Here is a 19,092-nt window from a genome sequence, read left to right as displayed (position 1 = left end):
CAAAGTATATATCCAAATCAACAAAGGAATGGCTTCACCAGAAGAAGATTAAAGTTCTGGAATGGCCCAGCCAGAGCCCAGACCTGAATCCTATCGAAAATCTGGGGTGATCTGAAGAGGGTTGTCAACAGGATATGCCCTCAAAATCTGACAGATTTGGAGTGTTGTTGCAAGGAAGAGTGGGCAAATATTGCCAAGTCAAGATGTGCCATGCTGATAGACTCCTATCCAAAAAGACTGAGTGCTGGAATAAAATCAAAAGGTGCTTCAACAAAGTATTAGTTTAAGGGTGTGCACACCTATGGAACCATATTATTTTAATTTTTACTTCCCTCCACCTAAAAGATTTTAGTTTGTTGTTCAACTGAGTTGTACAGTTTATAGGTCACATTAAAGGTGGAAAAAGTTCTGAAATAGTTTATCTTTGTATCGTTTTTTTATATCACAGAAACTTGACATTTTAACAGGGGTGTGTAGACTTTTTATATCCAATGTATATCAAAAATTACCATAACTCAATATTGGCTATCTCATATATCATATGACAAGTTGAAGACTCAAGATGAAATACACAAATGTAATTTTAATTCAGCACCATGGGCAGGTGTCACATCTGTCTATGCATTTCTCGGGACTTAGCTTGCTTCTTTGGGACATGGAAACCCCAAAAGGTACATGCTGTATTTCACAAAAGATATCACAATATGGACTTGGACATGCCTAGTATATAGAAAAAGAGAGGAAGGCGCCTCTAAGTGCAGTATTGACAATTTATTCCGTAAACAACGGAAAATTTGCACTTACAAGATAAACGGTTAAAAAGACTCATCGTGTGGTAATTAGATCCAGGTGGGACATCCAGCCATCCAGCAGCTGACTATGCCTATAGGATCAGGAAGTAGAGACCAGGATGTGCCTGTGCATCAAAAATGAAGCTTGGAGAGCAGAGTCAGATGTAGCAGGTGAAGGGGCGGTAATGCATTTCGGAGCATGCTCAATAGGCTCCTTCATTTTTGATGCACAGGCACATCCTGGTCTCTACTTCCTGTTCCTATAGGCATAGTCTGCTGCTGGATGGCTGGATGTCCCACCTGGATCTAATTACCACACGATGAGTCTTTTTAACCGTTTATCTTGTAAGTGCAAATTTTCCATTGTTTACTGAATAAGTTGTCAATATTGCACTTAGAGGCGCCTTCCTCTCTTTTTCTTGTTACTGCATTAGAGCCTTGCTTCCACTCTAAGAAGAGCTGCCTAAGTGTTACTGCTCCCATCCATCCCTGATATCCATCTGGCACCTTTATCTTACAGCTACAGAGGTTGGGCTCCAACAAGCGGGCCCTATACAATATACATTTTCTATGCCTAGTATATATAATACACTAGACACATCCATATTGTGATGACTCTTGTGAAATATAGAATTTTATTTGAGTTTTGTGTTATATCTTTTAATTGTTGATGTTTATATACTTGAGTACCTCAATCCTTTTGATTCAATTCATTTTCTGCATTACTTAATTCTCCACATACTCACATCACTGAGGTCCAGGTCTGGTCCTCTTCCCAGTTGATTGATACCCATGGTCATTCAATCCTTCTTGAACATCCTGGGAAGCATCACCACTGCTCCTTGTACTCAGTTTGATGTTGCAGAGAATAGCATTGATGATCCCATGTCAGTGATGCTCTTTGCATATTTGTGGACCACGCCACAAAGAGGTGAAGAGGAGCAGGGCCCAGCATGTCATGTAACGGAAGATGGAGGGGAGGGGTTGTTAGAATTGGGCTTTAACAAGCAGGCATAGGTGGCTGTCAGAAGTAAGAAATGGATCTGCACATACAGCAATACTTTTTAGATATAGAAGATGTGGAGGTTGTAATGAGAAGGCATTGACTGTTTCAGAACCGACCACTGAGCTGTCAGAGCTATTCTTGATTATTCACAAGACTGACTTTATGCGTAACTAGGAGAGAATAATTTAATTGGTCATATATATATATATATATATATATGTAAATCGAAAGGCTCCATTGCATATAAAAAGAAATGTGGGCTTTTTTTTTCAGAACACCGAAATCTAGAACAAAAGTTCATCCTTAAATTTGAAGAATGGTAGACTCCCCTAATTGAATTGCCTTTAAAGTCAGCTTCACGCTCTGTATTCCAATGAGCTTTAATATATAACAGAACGACTGTGCAAATCAGTGTTAAAGCTGATCTTGTGCCAAAAAATTTAAACATCTGCCTATATAGGTTGTCTGCTAGTCAAGCAAAGCATTGCAGTCCTGATAGAAAATTATTTTTGTACTGTAAATGTCAGTAGAACAGTTGATCTGCTCGCTCCATATAACTGTAGTTGGTGGAGAAGGCCCAGCATTTTCTGATGCCAGTAGTTTTTTAGTATTTGTTTAGCCTTGTGTTTGTAAGCTTTATTATGTTTCAGTACAGTGAGAAAGGGTTAGAATCCTTTCAGAACAGGCAAGCACTACAGATGTTTGGTCAATCAACTGTTTTTTGGGTGCGAGAGAGGCACAGTTTACAGCCCACTTCCAGCAGCCTATAATTGACAGGCTGTCAAAATCTATGACCTACTGAAATACGGGACTGGAGGTCCTGAGCAGTACATGCATTTAGGGCTTTACAAGCTCAGTTAATATAGAGCATATGTTCCCAAACACATGCTGCCCTAAACACGAGTACCAGATTTGCACGTTACAAGAGCCCCAAGTGAAATAATAGATGTTTAAAGCTTTAGCTTGTGAGTGATTTGTTTTATTCAGTGCTCCTCCTTAGCATATAGTTCTTGGGCAGCACAGGCTTGTATAAAATATATGTTTTATTGAACCAGCTAATGTAAATCCATAAATGTCAACATGGCAAGATGTGCACACAGCAAGATAAGAAGCTGTCAGGGTTCCGTGTTTCACACAGCGTGCTTAATCATAGGTCTTCGGTATATCGCTGCAGTGAGTCTGTGATTAAGCACACAGTGAGATACATGCGAGCATGGCCAAATGTAATGTTGCTATGTGCATGTCATTTTACACTTATGCTTCCATAGATATTAGTATGTCTTGCATCATTTAGAAAGAACACACATGCACCTCATTATTCTCAACAAAGTGTTTTATCTAAAGACCATGTTCACAATGGAAACCATACCAATGAAAAACTGTTGCTAGACTTTCAATGTTGCCTATGAGCAGTGGATTTCCATGTTCCTGTGCACCATATGTGAAAGATCAGCTAAGGATTTTTCATGTGTATTCTCTGCTTAATAGAATCGGGTCTTCTTGTCTGCTCACTTACTTTGTTTTCTGAGCTGTTTCAGGATTGCATTTAGAGGATAAATCCAGTCAAAACTTGTTTTTTCTTTTTTTTTTTGATTGTGGAAAGGCAATTCAAATCATTCATTGGCATTTATATGCTGTATTTCAGGAGCTTGCTGTGGAATCTATGCACTTGAGTACTATCTATATCCATCTGGGATTATTATTATTATTATACAGGATTTATATAGTGCCAACAGTTTGCGCAGAGCTTTACAAAGATGAAGGTAGACATTACAGTTACAATACAATTTGGTACAAGAGGAAACAGGGCTCTGCTTGTTAGAGCTTACAATTTAGGACATCGACCATATCGGGCTGATGTCCCTGGAATCTGGAAATAGAGAAATAAAATGACGGTAGATTGATTATGCCCCCCCCTTTTTTTTTTGCCCCAAGCATATTTGAGCCATTTACAGCTGACTGGCTCACTAGTTCTGCTGGAAGTTTATCCCAAGTATCAACTACCCTTTCAGTAAAATAATACTTTCTTTGAACTTGCCTCCAGTTAGTTTGAGGTCATGTCCCTCTGTTTTTGATTTTGGTTTCATATTGAAAATACTGCTCTTCTGAACCCTATTCACTCCCTTCATGTATTTAAAGTTTTCAGTCATGCCTCCCTTTCTCTTCTTTCCTCCAGACTGTACATATTAAGTTCCTGAAGTCTTTCCTGATATGTTTTATCCCTCAGACCTTTCACCATTTTTGTTACCCATCTTTGGACTTGTTCTACCTTATCAATATGTTTTTGTAAGTGAGGTTTCTAGAACTGGACACAGTATTCTGAATTTCTTCTCTCTAGATCTAAATAGGGGAATCAGAACCACCTCCTTCCTGCTGGTGATCCCTCTATTGATGCATTTTAGAATTCTATTCGCTTTCCCTACTTCCTGGCCACACTGCCCATTTTGTAAGCATCTGAAATTAGTACCCCCAAATCCTATTCTTTTGTAGTGATGGCCAACACTGTACTTTCAACGGTTTACTCTCTCAAGGGATTATTTTTCCCTAGGCGCATTATTTTACATTTAGAAATATTGAACTGCAGTTTCCACTTCTTTGACCAATCTTCCAGCAATGCCAAATCATGTTCCATGGTACAGAAACCTCCAGGGATATCAACCCTATTACACACCTTTGTATCACCAGCAAAAAGACATTCCTTGCACAACAAACCTTTTGTTATATCACTTGCATATAGATTAAATAGAACAGGACCTAGTACAGAGCCTTGTGGTATACCACTAGTGACTGGTATCTGTTCCGAGTGAACCACATTTACAACCACACTCTGGTATCTATCCTTTAGACAGATGCATATCCACTGAACCACCTAAGGGTTAAGTTCTAGCTTGTACAACTTTTGTATTAGTTCATTATGTGGCACTGTATCAAATGCCATGCTGAAATCAAGATATGCCATGTCCACAGCACCAAAACAATAATATGGTCACAAAATTCAGTGAGATTAGTCTGATATAATATGCCCTCATGCCCTCATCCATGCTGATTTGGGTCCAGCAAGTTGTGTATTTTTAAGTGATCAATGAACCTTCTTTTCAGGAGTGGTTCGATTAACCTTGACTACAACCGATGTTAAACTCACTGGTCTATAATTGCCAGCTACTACCTTGCTGCCCTTCTTGTGAATAGGTACAATATTAGCTGTCTGCCAGTCATGGAACTTCTCCTGTTGGAAGAGATTGATTTAAAAAAAAAAAAATGCTATTAAATTCATTATTAATATTCAAAGCAAACTCCTCCATCTATCCATGTCTCCATACTTGATTTGCAGAGAATTAATTTGGAAATACAACCCCCGGTATTTTTGGTAGTGGCCATCTTGAGTAAGGGCAGATGATTCATATAGCATATGCTTCTTGAAATCAATATGCCCTTAGCTCAGGCATTGGTTGAGCTGAGAATCCCTCCTCCCCTCCTGAAGTCTCCTGGAATGTATGACATCATTTGCCTAGGCATGGAAACCAGGAAGTAACTGAAGAAATGTAAAAAAAAAAAAGTTTAAAACAAGTCAACTCTCTCCAGATAGAGTGATATAATTTTACCCCTGTACAAATCCTTAGTAAGACCTCATCTGGAATATGCAGTTCAATTTTGGGCACCAATTCACAAAAACAAATTTGGGAACTGAAGAAAGTACTGAGAAGGACAACCAATGTGATAAGAGGCATGGAGGAGCTCAGCTGCGAGGAAAGATTAGAGGAACTGAATTTATGCTGTCTTGAGAAGAGGAGATTAAGGGGGATATGATGAACATGTATAAATACATCAGTGGTTCATATATTGAACTTGGTGTAGAGTTATTCACCCTGAGGTCATCACAGAGGACAAGAGGGCACTCTTTATTTTTGGAGGAAAAGAAATGTAATCTCCAAATATGGAAAGGTTTCTTCACAGTAAGAGCTGTGAAAATTTGGAATAGACTCCCTCAAGAGTTGGTTCTGGCCAGCTCAGTGGATTGCTTTAAAAAAAGGCCTGGACTATTTCCTAGATACACAGAATATAACTGGTTACTAATATTTATAGTTAAAGTTGATCCAGGGAATATCCAATTGCCTCTTGGGGTACCAGGAAGGAATTTTTTCCCCTGCAGGAGCAAATTGGATCATGGTTTGCTAAGTTTTTTGCCTGCCTCTGGATCAACTGTGGGTATAGGATTATAACTTTTTTTTTTATGGTTGAACTGGATGGACTTTTGTTTTTTTTTTTCAGCCAGATTAACTATGTAACTATGTAAGTAAACATGATATACTTTCCTATCTATTTACCAATGCTAACAGCATAAGGATTACAAATAGTCAATGTTGATTGAGAGAATACAGTTCCGCTTTAAGCTTTACCCGAGCCAGTTTTTCTGCTACCTCTGTGATGATCGTGGCGTCAGACCCCAGCCCTTCTCACCAAACTCGTGACTGAAGGACTAGCCAATCTAAAACCGTACTATCACGTGCATAACAATGCCGTGCCCAGCTGCACCCTGCACACGGATTTTCCAGCTAATGGACCACAACCTGTGTGCTGGTAGCCTGGGAGCGATTGTTACTGGGTCAGGTTAATTATGCAATTAACCCTTCACACTGCCACCACCTCCTTTTTTTACAGAGAAAGAGGAAACTGGGCAATATCAGCAATAACATTATGATGTTGGAATAATCATTGGTATACCACTGTCACCGCAGGCAGCGATATACCGAAGTTTAAAACACACACACAGTAGCGCTTTTCAGAGGCAGGGGTTCTGAGTTTGCATTAAAGAGCTTTAGAAACAGTTCAACACTTTCAGAAAGTAAGATTTATTACTAAAAGGTCAAAAGGGTGCAATAAAAATATTTACAGAAAAAGATGTAGCCAACATATATATAAATATACAGAAAACAGTAGCACAGCAAAGAGATAACAGGAATTTAGATATATAAAGTACTTGCCAGTCAGCCTTGGTTTAAGCAGCTTCCAAGTTTCAGAGCCAAAAGGATGCTTTTATCTCCCATTGTTAGTTCCGATGTTAAAAAGGGAGATTCTTCAACTTCTTAGCTCAGCTTAGCTTTTTCTAGCAACTCCACAGGGTGTCTCCCTGAAACAGAGAATCAATCACCTCATTTGGGGAGGGAGTTGTAGGTGGAGACCTCAGGCTATGACCAAAGCGTGCCCAAATTATATTATGGTTCATAACTTACCCTGGACACATATAACATTCTATCCACGAGTAGATTAATAAGCAGAATCTTCTGCTTAACGGTTAGATATGAAATATCCGCTTGAATGGTTACGGAGATATAATTTTCTGCTCTCCTGTATATGCCAGACAGGGGGTGTGATATACCAGGAGAGTTGTTTTAACGTCAGCTGTCCGAATATGGGCTCCATGTTTATATAATTATGTCCTATTTGAAGATATAAACTTATATGAAAAAGTGAGTTTTTAAATGTAAGTCTGTTTTTACGACTCCCTGTAATGCCTTTGAGCTCAGTGAAGGACTTGGTTTATGGCTTTACGAGCCCTCTCTAGCAAGAGTCTGGCAGACATCAGCGCACCTAGCTAGTTGTGAGTTTTATAACCATGACGCCCTCCCAATGAGTTTGCTGCCTGTGATCTGCATCAAACAGACCACATGTCACTCAACAGAGAGGGAGGGGGGATGATTGGAGGAGGAAGCCTGATTTGGGAGAGAGAGATGATACAAAATGAAAGATTCTTAACAAGATGGATGACCGCATCCATCTCGGTGTGCACGATTGCTACAACCTCTGTCCCCAGAAATTCTAAAAATCAACTGTCATTACTACAGCCAATTTGATTCCCCAACTTGTTATTGCTAGTACAATTTATTTCTGGGAAGACTGAACAGAAGTAATTGTTTAAGTGGTTTCCTTCAACATAAGTGGTGTGCCCAGTTTTCATTTTAGTGATCCCACTGTATTTTTTCTTTCTATCACTAATGTACCTAAAAAAGGTTTTATCTCTTTTCTTAATACATTTAGCAATTTCCTCTTCTTTCTGTGCTTTGGCAGCACTGATTATGTGTTTGCCCTCCTTTTGTCTATTTTTATACTATTCTGTCGGCTACACCTCCTGTTTCCTTGAATCTTTTATATGCTTATTCTATTCTCCTTTTCTATCCTACTTACCTCTTTAGTGAACCATATTGATTTTTCTTCTGTTTATTCTTACTAACTTGCCTGACATATCTTAATTGTCTCCAGGATGTTAGAGTTTAACAGTGGCTACTTATTACTTACTCCTGTCGTTTTACTTCAACCTTTTAATTCATTTTTTTAGAAAGGTAGCTATTTCAGCAAAATTTGTCCTTTTGAAATCTAAAACTTTTATTTTATTTAATATGCAGTTACAGTCCTTGTTTTATATCAAGCCAAAGACATTGGTGATCACTAGAACCCAAATTTTCTCCCACCTCAACATCAGACAGTCGATCCCCATTTGCCAGTGCTAGGTCTAGAATATGATCACCTCTGATTGGGTTTTTTACTAACTTTTAGAGAAACCCCTTTCATTCCGTTACATCCCTGATCCTGCTTGTAATCGCAGTTTGAGAATTCAGGTTAATTTCAGGCATGTTGAAGTCACCCATAATCAAAACCTCTCCCTTCATTGCCATATGAGTTATCTCATCAATCAACAGGTTTTCATAATCTTTAGTTTGCCCTGGGGGTCTGTATACTACACCAATTCTAAGGGAAGATCCCTTTCTGGTTGGAAAACATTGCTAGTCTAGTGATCTCCACTAGATTCTGAGTCCCCGTGCTGAACAGTTGCCCTGCTGCATTGTGAACACAGAAGTTTGGCTGCTTGGCATGGACGCCGTTCAGAAAATGCTTTGCATTTTCTCAAGGAATCCAATGCGTTCTCTGATTTGATGAGGTGGAGAGACAGGGTGATGTCACTCTCTTTGCCTGTCTTTTTCAGTGATACACTGTTCAGTATAGTATACTGGCAGGTCACAGGGTATGGAGGTCTCTGCAAGACTTTCATGGGTTTTTACACTAGCAGGTCACAGGGAGAGAAGTAGCAGGTAGGCTGAGCTGTGGGAGTGTGATGGATTGTTAAACTGATTGATCATAGTGACTTAGTAGCTGGAGAGTTAAACTGGACAATACATGGGCAAACGCGCATCTTAGTTGGTAGATACAGACATTGTATTTTACATGACACTATCATCCTTGAACCAGCCAGGAAAGAGGATGCAAGAAAAAATATTAAACACCTGTAGCTGTTGCACTTAGACCATGTGATCACTGTGACTGGCTGGCACCATGTCACACGTTACTCTCTAAATATGAGTGCAACATGGTATAAAAGATGGGCTTAACATTAAAGTGGAACTTTACCCATAACTTGATAAAAAGTTCTTTTGCAAGGCACATACAGTCAGGTCCATAAATATTGGGACATCGACACAATTCTAACATTGTTGGCTCTATACACCACCACAATGGATTTGAAATGAAACAAACAAGACGTGCTTTAACTGCAGACTGTCCACTTTAATTTGAGGGTATTTACATCCAAATCAGGTGAACGGTGTAGGAATTACAACAGTTTGTATATGTGCCTCCCACTTGTTAAGGGACCAAAAGTAATGGGACAGAATAATAATCATAAATCAAACTTTCACTTTTTAATACTTGGTTGCAAATCCTTTGCAGTCAAATACAGCCTGAGGTCTGGAATGCATAGACATCATCAGACGCTGGGTTTCATCCCTGGTGGTGCTCTGCCAGGCCTCTACTGCAACTGTCTTCAGTTCCTGCTTGTTCTTGGGGCATTTTCCCTTCAGTTTTATCTTCAGCAAGTGAAATGCATGCTCAATCGGATTCAGGTCAGGTGATTGACTTGGCCATTGCATAACATTCCACTTCTTTCCCTTAAAAAACTCTTAGGTTGCTTTTGCAGTATGCTTTGGGTCATTGTCCATCTGCACTGTGAAGCGGCGTCCAATGAGTTCTGAAGCATTTGGCTGAATATGAGCAGATAATATTTCCCGAAACACTTCAGAATTCATCCTGCTAATTTTGTCAGCAGTCACATCATTAATAAATACAAGAGGACCAGTTCCATTGGCAGCCATACATGCCCACGCCATGACACTACCACCACCATGCTTCACTGATGAGGTGGTATGTTTAGAATCATGAGCAGTTCCTTTCCTTCTCCATACTCTTCTCTTCCCATCACTCTGGTACAAGTTGATCTTGGTCTCATCTGTCCATAGGATGTTGTTCCAGAACTGTGAAGGCTTTTTTAGATGTCGTTTGGCAAACTCTAATCTGGCCTTCCTGTTTTTGAGGCTCACCAATGGTTTACATCTTGTGGTGAACCCTCTGTATTCACTCTGGTGAACTCTTCTCTTGATTGTTGACTTTGACACATATACACCTACCTCCTGGAGAGTGTTCTTGATCTGGCCAACTGTTGTGAAGGGTGTTTTCTTCACCAGGGAAAGAATTCTTTGGTCATCCACCACAGTTGTTTTCCATGGTCTTCTGGGTCTTTTGGTGTTGCTGAGCTCACCAGTGCGTTCCTTCTTTTTAAGAATGTTCCAAACAGTTGTTTTGGCCGCGCCTAATGTTTTTGCTATCTCTCTGATGGGTTTGTTTTGTTTTTTCAGCCTAATGATGGCTTGCTTCACTGATAGTGACAGCTCTTTGGATCTCATCTTGAGAGTTGACAGCAACAGATTCCAAATGCAAATAGCACACTTGAAATGAACTCTGGACCTTTTATCTGCTCATTGTAATTGGGATAATGAGGGAATAACACACACATGGCCATGGAACAGCTGAGAAACCAATTGTCCCATTACTTTTGGTCCCTTAACAAGTGGGAGGCACATATGCAAACTGTTGTAATTCCTACACCGTTCACCTGATTTGGATGTAAATACCCTCAAATTAAAGCTGACAGTCTGCAGTTAAAGCACATCTTGTTTGTTTCATTTCAAATCCATTGTGGTGGTGTATAGAGCCAAAAATGTTAGAATTGTGTTGATGTCCCAATATTTATGGACCTGACTGTATATTCCACATTAATATGTATGCTAACAAAATGAGTGTGTGCTGTAAATTGCCTCCAACATTTTTCTTGTTTCTTCTTGCTGGAGGCTGCCATTTTGTTGAAGCCCAGAGCCCCTGAGCAACAGTAAATCTTTAGGCTATCAGCAGATTGGCCTCTACATTTTGGCAATGCCTAAAAATAGCAACTGAGCATGTGCAGAGCAGGGAGAGACCGTGTATTGCTGGATTTTAAACAGTATAGGCACTTATTTTTAATGTTTTACATACAATAGCTATACCTGCAAAAGGGGCAAGCATGATGTGATCTAGCAAAACGTAATATTCTGACTAAAGTTCGACTTTAAGGCCTCGTTCACATGGTGTATGCCTGCGGAAGGCTGTGTTACCCATGTGGGGATGCACAGCTATTATGTGCATTCCCATGCAGGTAGTCCCGTTGATGTTGATTGGCATGCAGAGGATGCACGGACACAGTCTCACACCCATGTGGGTGTGGGTGCAGGGCCTCAAAACGCAAACCATGCAGATGAGGTTTTAAGGGGGCAAAGCTGTCATCCTTAACTTGACTTTACTACCTAGTAAGTCACTAACCTGAAACCAGCATGCAGCTAGGAAACTGAAAAGTTTTAACTAATGTCTCACATGCGTGTTACAGGTTAACGACTAGACACAATAGCAGCTTCCACATTTAATGTACAATCAGGTATTGTACACTTTCATGTAAAGTATATGTAAACCTTAACAATAAACTTTTCTTATTTATTCCCTTTTTTGGTCAGTTAATCATTCTATTCAATGCAATTAGTTTTTTTGCTCAATATGTTCAAGAAAAAAAGAATCTCTTGATCCTTCCTAAAATTCAGGTTCCTTTGCACTCTTCAGTGTTGTCTGAAGAAATGGAATCAGCTCTGCTGAGTTTGCCTGTGTGAACTGCAGAACACGTTATGGAGAGAGGAAGGAGGTGTTCTGTAGTCCTGTTTTAGGGTAACAACAATGCCCCTCTGTAGATGCAGTATGGTTAGTGTGCATTGTCACACAAGGACAAGAAATATGTTACTGGCAGGATAGCTAGGTGAAAATAAAGGCAAATAAAGTCTGAAAAATGTTTACACTAATGCAGCCACCACATCCAAGGACTGGTAAGCTACAATATATTATGTTTTTTTCTTGGGTTTAGATAAACTTAAATAACACAGGTCTGCGACTAAAAAGATGTTTGATTATTTTCATCTAATTTCCATGTATTTTGGTGTGCTGAAAACAAATAAAATATTGAAACAAACTCCTAGATGTCATGTTTTGCCACAAAATGCAAAATTGTCTTCAAATGTATCAAATTTTTTTTAATTTTTGGATTTTTTTTATATTATGGGTTTTTAACCAAATTTAAAGTCCAAATTACTATTAATTCACATAAGTGCATTTAAGATATAAAATGCCAAAAAAACCTTAAAGGGATTGTCCGAGTTATATAAAAAAAAATATAGCACTGTAAATCTGATGGTCCGCAATATATACATAAGCTAAGCACGTTTTAGGGAAAAAAATTATATTTCCTCATTTCCCTAGTTCTCTTCTGGCCCTTTGTTATTTGCTGGTAAACAATCTCTGCCCCTCCCCCCCTGCAGAGTGAGTGAATACAAGTGCTGCTCTGACATGTCTGACTACTGGGATACTCAGCAGTAGTACGTGTAAGCCTCAGCCCCGAGTCTGTGCTTCTAATGGTAGAAGGGGTTAATCTTTCCTGAAGAATCCAGTGGGAGGGAGACACAGGGCAGATAGCAGCAGCTCGGTCAGTGCAGGGGGGCCTGGCCAGCACTGTGACGTCTCGTGTACAGACACAGAGCTGCTCTCTCCTGCAGTCCACACTTGTGCACGAATCATCATCAGGTTCTTGGTTCTAGGCTGTTCACACTTTTTCATCGCAGCTCGTGTTAGCTCGTCATTCTTCAACCGTTATGTTATGGCTCCGCGAAAGTGTATTAATTCGCCAGACAGTTTGTTTCATCTGTGGTGAATATACAGTGTTGAAGCAACCGCAGAATATTACAGACTTTGTGAAAAAAGTATACTTTGCATACTTTGGACTAAAAATTGGAGATCAAGATAAAGTTTGGGCGCCTCATAAAGTGTGCAAACGGTGTGTTGAGGACCTCTGAAACTGGTTCAAGGGTAAGAAAAAATCTTTCCGTTATGGGACTCCTATGGTATGGCGAGAGCAAAAGAACCATAGTGACGACTGTTACTTTTGTTCATGCAATGTGAAAGGGTTTAATTGCAAATGGAAGCATTCCTTTTCATACCCCAATCTTCACTCAGCAATTCGTCCCATCCCCCATGGCACAGATATACCAGTACCCAAGCTCCCTGCTACCTTGGAAGAGATGCCTAGCTCCGATGAAGGTGAAATCATACCTGAACCAAATGACGAATCAAGTTCTGACTTTGAAGATGATACAAGACCAAAATTGTTTTCTCAGGAGGAGATGAATGATTTGGTAAGAGACTTGAATCTTCCCAAAGATGCCGCTGAGTTACTCGGATCAAGGCTGAAAAGCAGGAATTTATTGTTGCCAGGAGTGTCATCTTCATGGTTCAGACATCGTGAAAAGGAGTTCGTTCCTTACTTCGCCCAGGAAGACAAGTTGGTTTATTGCATCGATGTCGAAGGTCTGATGGGTCAATTTATAATCCAATATGATTCAGAGCAATGGCGTCTTTTTATAGATTCTTCAAAAAGACACCTCAAAGCAGTTTTACTCCACAATGGTGGTTTTTACGCTTCCATACCTGTAGGTCATTCCGTACACTTGAAAGAAACCTACGAGAACTTGGAATTGGTTCTTCGTAAACTTAAATATGAAGACTATGGTTGGCAAGTGTGTGGGGACTTGAAGGTCTTGTGCATACTGCTCGGGCAATAAGCTGGATATACCATATACCCTTGTTTTCTGTGTCTATGGGACAGTCGAGACCGACAAAATCACTGGACCAAGAAGAGTTGGCAGCTGAGGGTGCTAACATTCGGTGAAAAAAATGTCCTCCGAGAAACTTTGGTACCTTCCCATAAAGTTCTTCTACCACCTCTCCACATAAAATTGGAATTGATGAAGCAATTCGTAAAATAACTTCCAAGAGATGGAGAATGCTTCAAATACTTGGTCACCAAGTTTCCAGGCCTGCCGGAGGCAAAATTGAAGGAAGGTGTGTTTGTCGGACCAGATATTACAAGGCTTATAGTTGATCAAGAGTTTGTCAATACCATGACGGATCCTCAAAAAGAAGGGTGGATTGCATTTAAAGAAGTCGTACAGATATTTTTAGGTAATAACAAAGATCCTCACTAAAAAAAGATCGTCGGACGAATGCTGAAAGCATTTCAAGCTTTAGGGTTGCCTGATGAGTTTGAAAGTGCATTTCCTCCAGTCCCACCTTGGCTACTTTCCTGAAAATTTGGGAGCTGTGAGTGAGGAACAAAGTGAACGATTCCACCAAGACATTAAAGACATACCAGGGAAAATGGAGCATTACAATGATGGCAGACTACTGTTGGATGCTACTCACAAGCGTAAATGCACCAAAAGGAGCCTCACAGGGAAGAAGAATTGCGTTTAGTGTATGTAGGTGAGCTCATTTCAGTTCAAAAAAGGATTTTCATGAAAAAAATTTAATAAAACTTTAATTTTATAAGTCTATTTCCATTTATTTTGAGGTATTACCTTATTTAACATAGTTACCTAAATTGTCAGGAAACGTGATGTCCTATGACAAAATGGAGGTCATTTTTGGATTCAGTGCACCAAAAAACATAAAGATTATGTGGAATAACCAAAACAGCTCTTGAAAAAAAATTTTTTTGCAGACCTGTGTAATTAGTGGTAAGTAGTAGGAGCTAACTTTATTTCCTCCAGTCTGAAGCAGCCAAGTAGAGCCATAAATTGGGGAATTCGGGGAAGCGGCAGGATACAAGTGACATAGCAAAACATTTGGTGGTAGACTGCAGGAAGATTTTGATATTCCATCTTGGTGGGAACTCTCCGTAAAGGGTTTCCTCCTTATACAGTATCTGGTATATAATATTAATCACACTCTTCCTTCTCATTCCATCTCTCAATCATTTATGTACAGGATATCCTTCCCTAGCCAGTGGTTCTAAATTCATTACACTTTCCTTCATGTGACACAAGGCTCCACTGCAATAAACCACACGTGCTGCTGTTACGGTGTCTTCCGGAAATGCGGTTTTCTACATTTAATGGAAATTGTAATGTTCCCCCCAGCACCAGTCTTCTATCCCATGTCACGGATCAGGGACACATAGCATTTCAGAAGTAATTGAGCTGTGCACAGGAGACCTTTCTTCCAAGTCATTAATGTAGGATTAGACACATGATATTTGGGGTAGCGGTAGGAGAGCTGCCACTTGCTTACTGAGAGCTGTATTTACTCGGCTGTGTGAGAGACATAGCTTTTTTTGGACAAGTGTGGGGGCAGAAAATGACATTATATAAAATTGTTAAAAAAGGTGAGAAAGAGTATCGAATGAAATTATTAAAAGGTCTGTGTTGGCAAAATACAAACATCCTTTGCTGTAGATTTGAAATATGAAGATTTTACTGACAGAAGCAACACAGCCTGTCTGGTAAATGGCTTTTGATATTGGCAATCTGCACTTGGCTGCCCTAAGCTGACTCTGTATGTTATAAATAGCACTGAACTTTTTATATTGCAACCCCCACATTATGGAACGTGAGAGCTGGCTCCAACCAGAGATATTGTATAAAGTCTGCTAAACTTGGAAGCAGTGGATTATGTAAAACTTGGATATTACCAGTTGGCTAAAGCTGGACTTTAATTAAAGTTTAGTGGTGTTTTCTAAGTGGGGTATTGATGGCTTTCATTCTGTTCTGTTTCAGATGTAGCTTTATGCATTGCCTTACCTTTATAGATCCACTATGGTCACCTGTTGACTTGACACCATCCAGAGGCATAACATAGCATGCAGGTACCATTGCACACTGTATTCAACTCCAAAGTAAGGTGAATGAAAAACTGGCTTCAGCTGAAATCCCAGCCCATTGGTCACACCCCTCTGACATGTGTCACCCACAATGGGCTTAATTGTAGAGGTCTGGTAGTTTAACTCTTCGATAAGGTGCAAAAGTTGATTTGAATGTAGTTTTACTTCAGATAGGTGATGTACAGAGAATGTTCTTCCAGTTTTGTGAAGTGTAAGAAGACCATGGTTTTCCTAAGAACCAACACTGACTGACAGTGCATGGAAGTAAGAGGGAGGGTTTATCTAAGACTGAACTAACTAGCACTAAACAGGAGTGGAGGACAGAGGAAGATACCAAATCACATACATAAATTTTACTGGCGCTAAACCACCACTAAATGTAAGCATAAATCAGAACAGTGGTTGCATGATATAGTTCAATAGAACAACAGAGGAAAAACCATATGAGGACAGAACATGTTATTTTGGATATACCATTCACTATTGTTAGTAATTCAAAAAAATTAGCAAATCCTGAACTGTGCCACAGATTTAAAACAAGAATGGGGTTCCAATATAAAAGGGAAGCAGCTATTTTTTGTTTGGCGGTCTCCAAAGCAATAAATATGTATAAAAGAAAAGCGGCGCTACCAAACACCCCTTATTTTGCTTATGCCCAACTTTAATAAATATTATACAAAGTGTCACATGCTATCGCACAAACAATGAATATAACAGGTCTCTTAAAAAAACTTAGTGTCATCTGCAAAAATCAAAGTGCTATGTGCAAAACATCTATGCAACATAAAGTGGCACCCTGTAAAACCATTAAAACTGCTTTATTTCATAAAACCAAGTACATAAAACTCACATTTATAAGTGTCTGCACCGACTCTAGTATATACAGCACAAACTAATGATCGGGTTGTCTCCGGTCACTGCTACAGCTGCTCAACCCGCCTTGCGTAGTGATGTCACATCCAGGCCCCGCCCTATGCATTTCATCATTCGATGTCCTCCAGTATCAGTAGTGTATGAATTAAATATTTATTGCACGGTGACACTTTTTGTTGCATAGATGTTTTGCACATAGCACTTTGATTTTTGCAGATGGCACTTTAAGTTTTTTAACCCCTTCGTGCCGGCCCTTTAAGTGTTTCAGAAGCCAGGAGGTGGGGCAGGGTTTAGGGTCATGCGACCGCCGTGACACGTCGTCACGGTGGTTACATGATCGGGAAAGGTCCCGATCGAAAGGGGAGATCGGGACCTTTCTGTGAGTACCGGACGTGTGCTGGAAGCGCACAGGGCGCACGCTCTCAGCACATATGTTCTTTTTTAATAGAACACAAATGTGCGGCTGCTCGGCGTCTAGACCCAGACGCTGGGAGGCCGCACATTTGCATTCGGCCAGCGTGAAGAGGTTAAGAGACTTGTTATATTCATTGTTTCCATGTGACACTTTGTATACTATTTATTAGAGTTGGGCATAAGCAACATAAGGGGGGTTATGCTGTGCTGTTTTTCTATTTTATACACACTATTCTTAGTAGGCTGTAACTGCAGTAGTATATATTTTTTGTGCCTTGCAACATAAACAGGGCAAGGTGGAAGTCTCCAGTATGTGTGTAATGTTGAAAATTAGACATTTTCTGTCTTCTTAAAACAATAGGAACTGATCAGTTTTTTTTTTTTTCAAACACACAATGTTCTCTCCTAACTTGTTTTAAGTAAAAGTTTGGATTTCTTCAGGCTCGTTGCATATTGTTTCAGGAAGAGCCCAATGTGCTTTGAAAGCTTGCAGGTCTGTTATGTTATCCCTTGTCTATGGGGGGGGGACATGCTTATTTAGTGCTCCAGCTTTCTACAAACAATTGCCTGTATTTTATAAATCATTTTTGGATTTTTGTCTGAATACCTGGACTAGATATTTGTTTAAATATCAGGTATTTATATAGTGTCAATTAAAGTGGTAGTAAAGTTAACTTAAAAAATCTTCCTGCAGGGTAATTGAGCCACGATGATGTCACTCTCGCACAGGCGCAAGGAAGTCTCATGTGGCACAGAGCTCTAAAGGAACAGTATGGGTATGCCGTTCCGTCAGAGCTCATGCGCTGAGGACATCACCGGCTGCAGGGACACTGAATATCTCCTAAATGGTGCAGGTTTAGGAGATATTCCTTGTACCTGCAGGTAAGCTTACCTGTAGGTACAAGTGTCCAGTGGGAGTTTTCTCCCACTTTAAAGCAACGTATTACATATATTCTACATTCACATCAGTCTACGCCCTCAAGGAGCGCACAATCTAAGGTCCCTATTTCATATACATATACAAAGGCCAATTTAGACAGCACCAAGTAACCTACCAGTATGTCTTTGAAGTGTGGGAGGAAATTGGATACCCAGAGGAAACCTACTAAACCATCGGTAAGACATGTAAACCTCAATGCGGCTAGTATCCTGGTTGAGATTACAGCAGAAATGATAGCACACCATGCCAGTGTCTTAGTGATTATCTCCAAATCTCCAGATCCAACTCCAGTCCCACTTCAAGCCCCATAGTTCAATGGTTGATAAATACAATAGAAATACTGTATCTTGCTGAAGTAAAGGGAGGATAAGGTTTGGTTAGTTTACAGACCACAGAGGGGGGCAGTTGGTGGAGGAACTGTCTTGATTGGTTTGACAGTACACCTCAGTAAGGGTTTGCACCGATACCAGTTGTTATTGGTGAGTATGAGTACTGATACCTAAAACCAATACCTTTGCAGTGCGATTCTGAGCCATGCATAGCTCAAATCGCACTGTAAAGATCACTGCACCGGCAGGGAAACTGCATGTGATTGGGACAGGAATCACATTGCATTCTTACTAAAATCACATGCAATTCAAGCCCATTCATTTTGCAAAGGAATCCGTTTCAGGTATCGGAGCATTTGCATGATTATGAGTACTCTTTCAAATGCTTAGTATCAGCACAACCCTAGTGTAAATTTTAAGTTCTGCTGTATAGGGGATTGCAAGAGGCTGATGCTAAGTCATAGTCAGGTACGAACACTAAGTGCAAAATACTTTTATTGGTGTATAATAATTACAGAACTGCTCTCATCTGTGTATTTGTATCTGCCTTGAGTTCAGCTATAATATGCCACAGGGCCAATAAAGAGAAATGGTAATTCTGGTGAAAGATCTGCAAATCTTCATAAGTGCAT

At 39.9% G+C, this 19,092-nt stretch overlaps 1 protein-coding gene across 2 annotated transcripts in view; it reads left to right on the top strand.

The window, feature by feature from the left end:
- NBAS (NBAS subunit of NRZ tethering complex) overlaps positions 1 to 19,092 on the top strand; it is a 1,021,307-nt gene that overhangs the window by 151,528 nt on the left and 850,687 nt on the right. The window lies entirely within an intron of this gene.

This window comes from Staurois parvus, unplaced genomic scaffold (assembly GCF_062004578.1).
Source record: "Staurois parvus isolate SC_StPar_1 unplaced genomic scaffold, SC_StPar_1.0 ptg000098l, whole genome shotgun sequence".
NCBI lineage: Eukaryota > Metazoa > Chordata > Amphibia > Anura > Ranidae > Staurois > Staurois parvus.
This window is presented reverse-complemented; position numbering and strand designations above follow the sequence as displayed.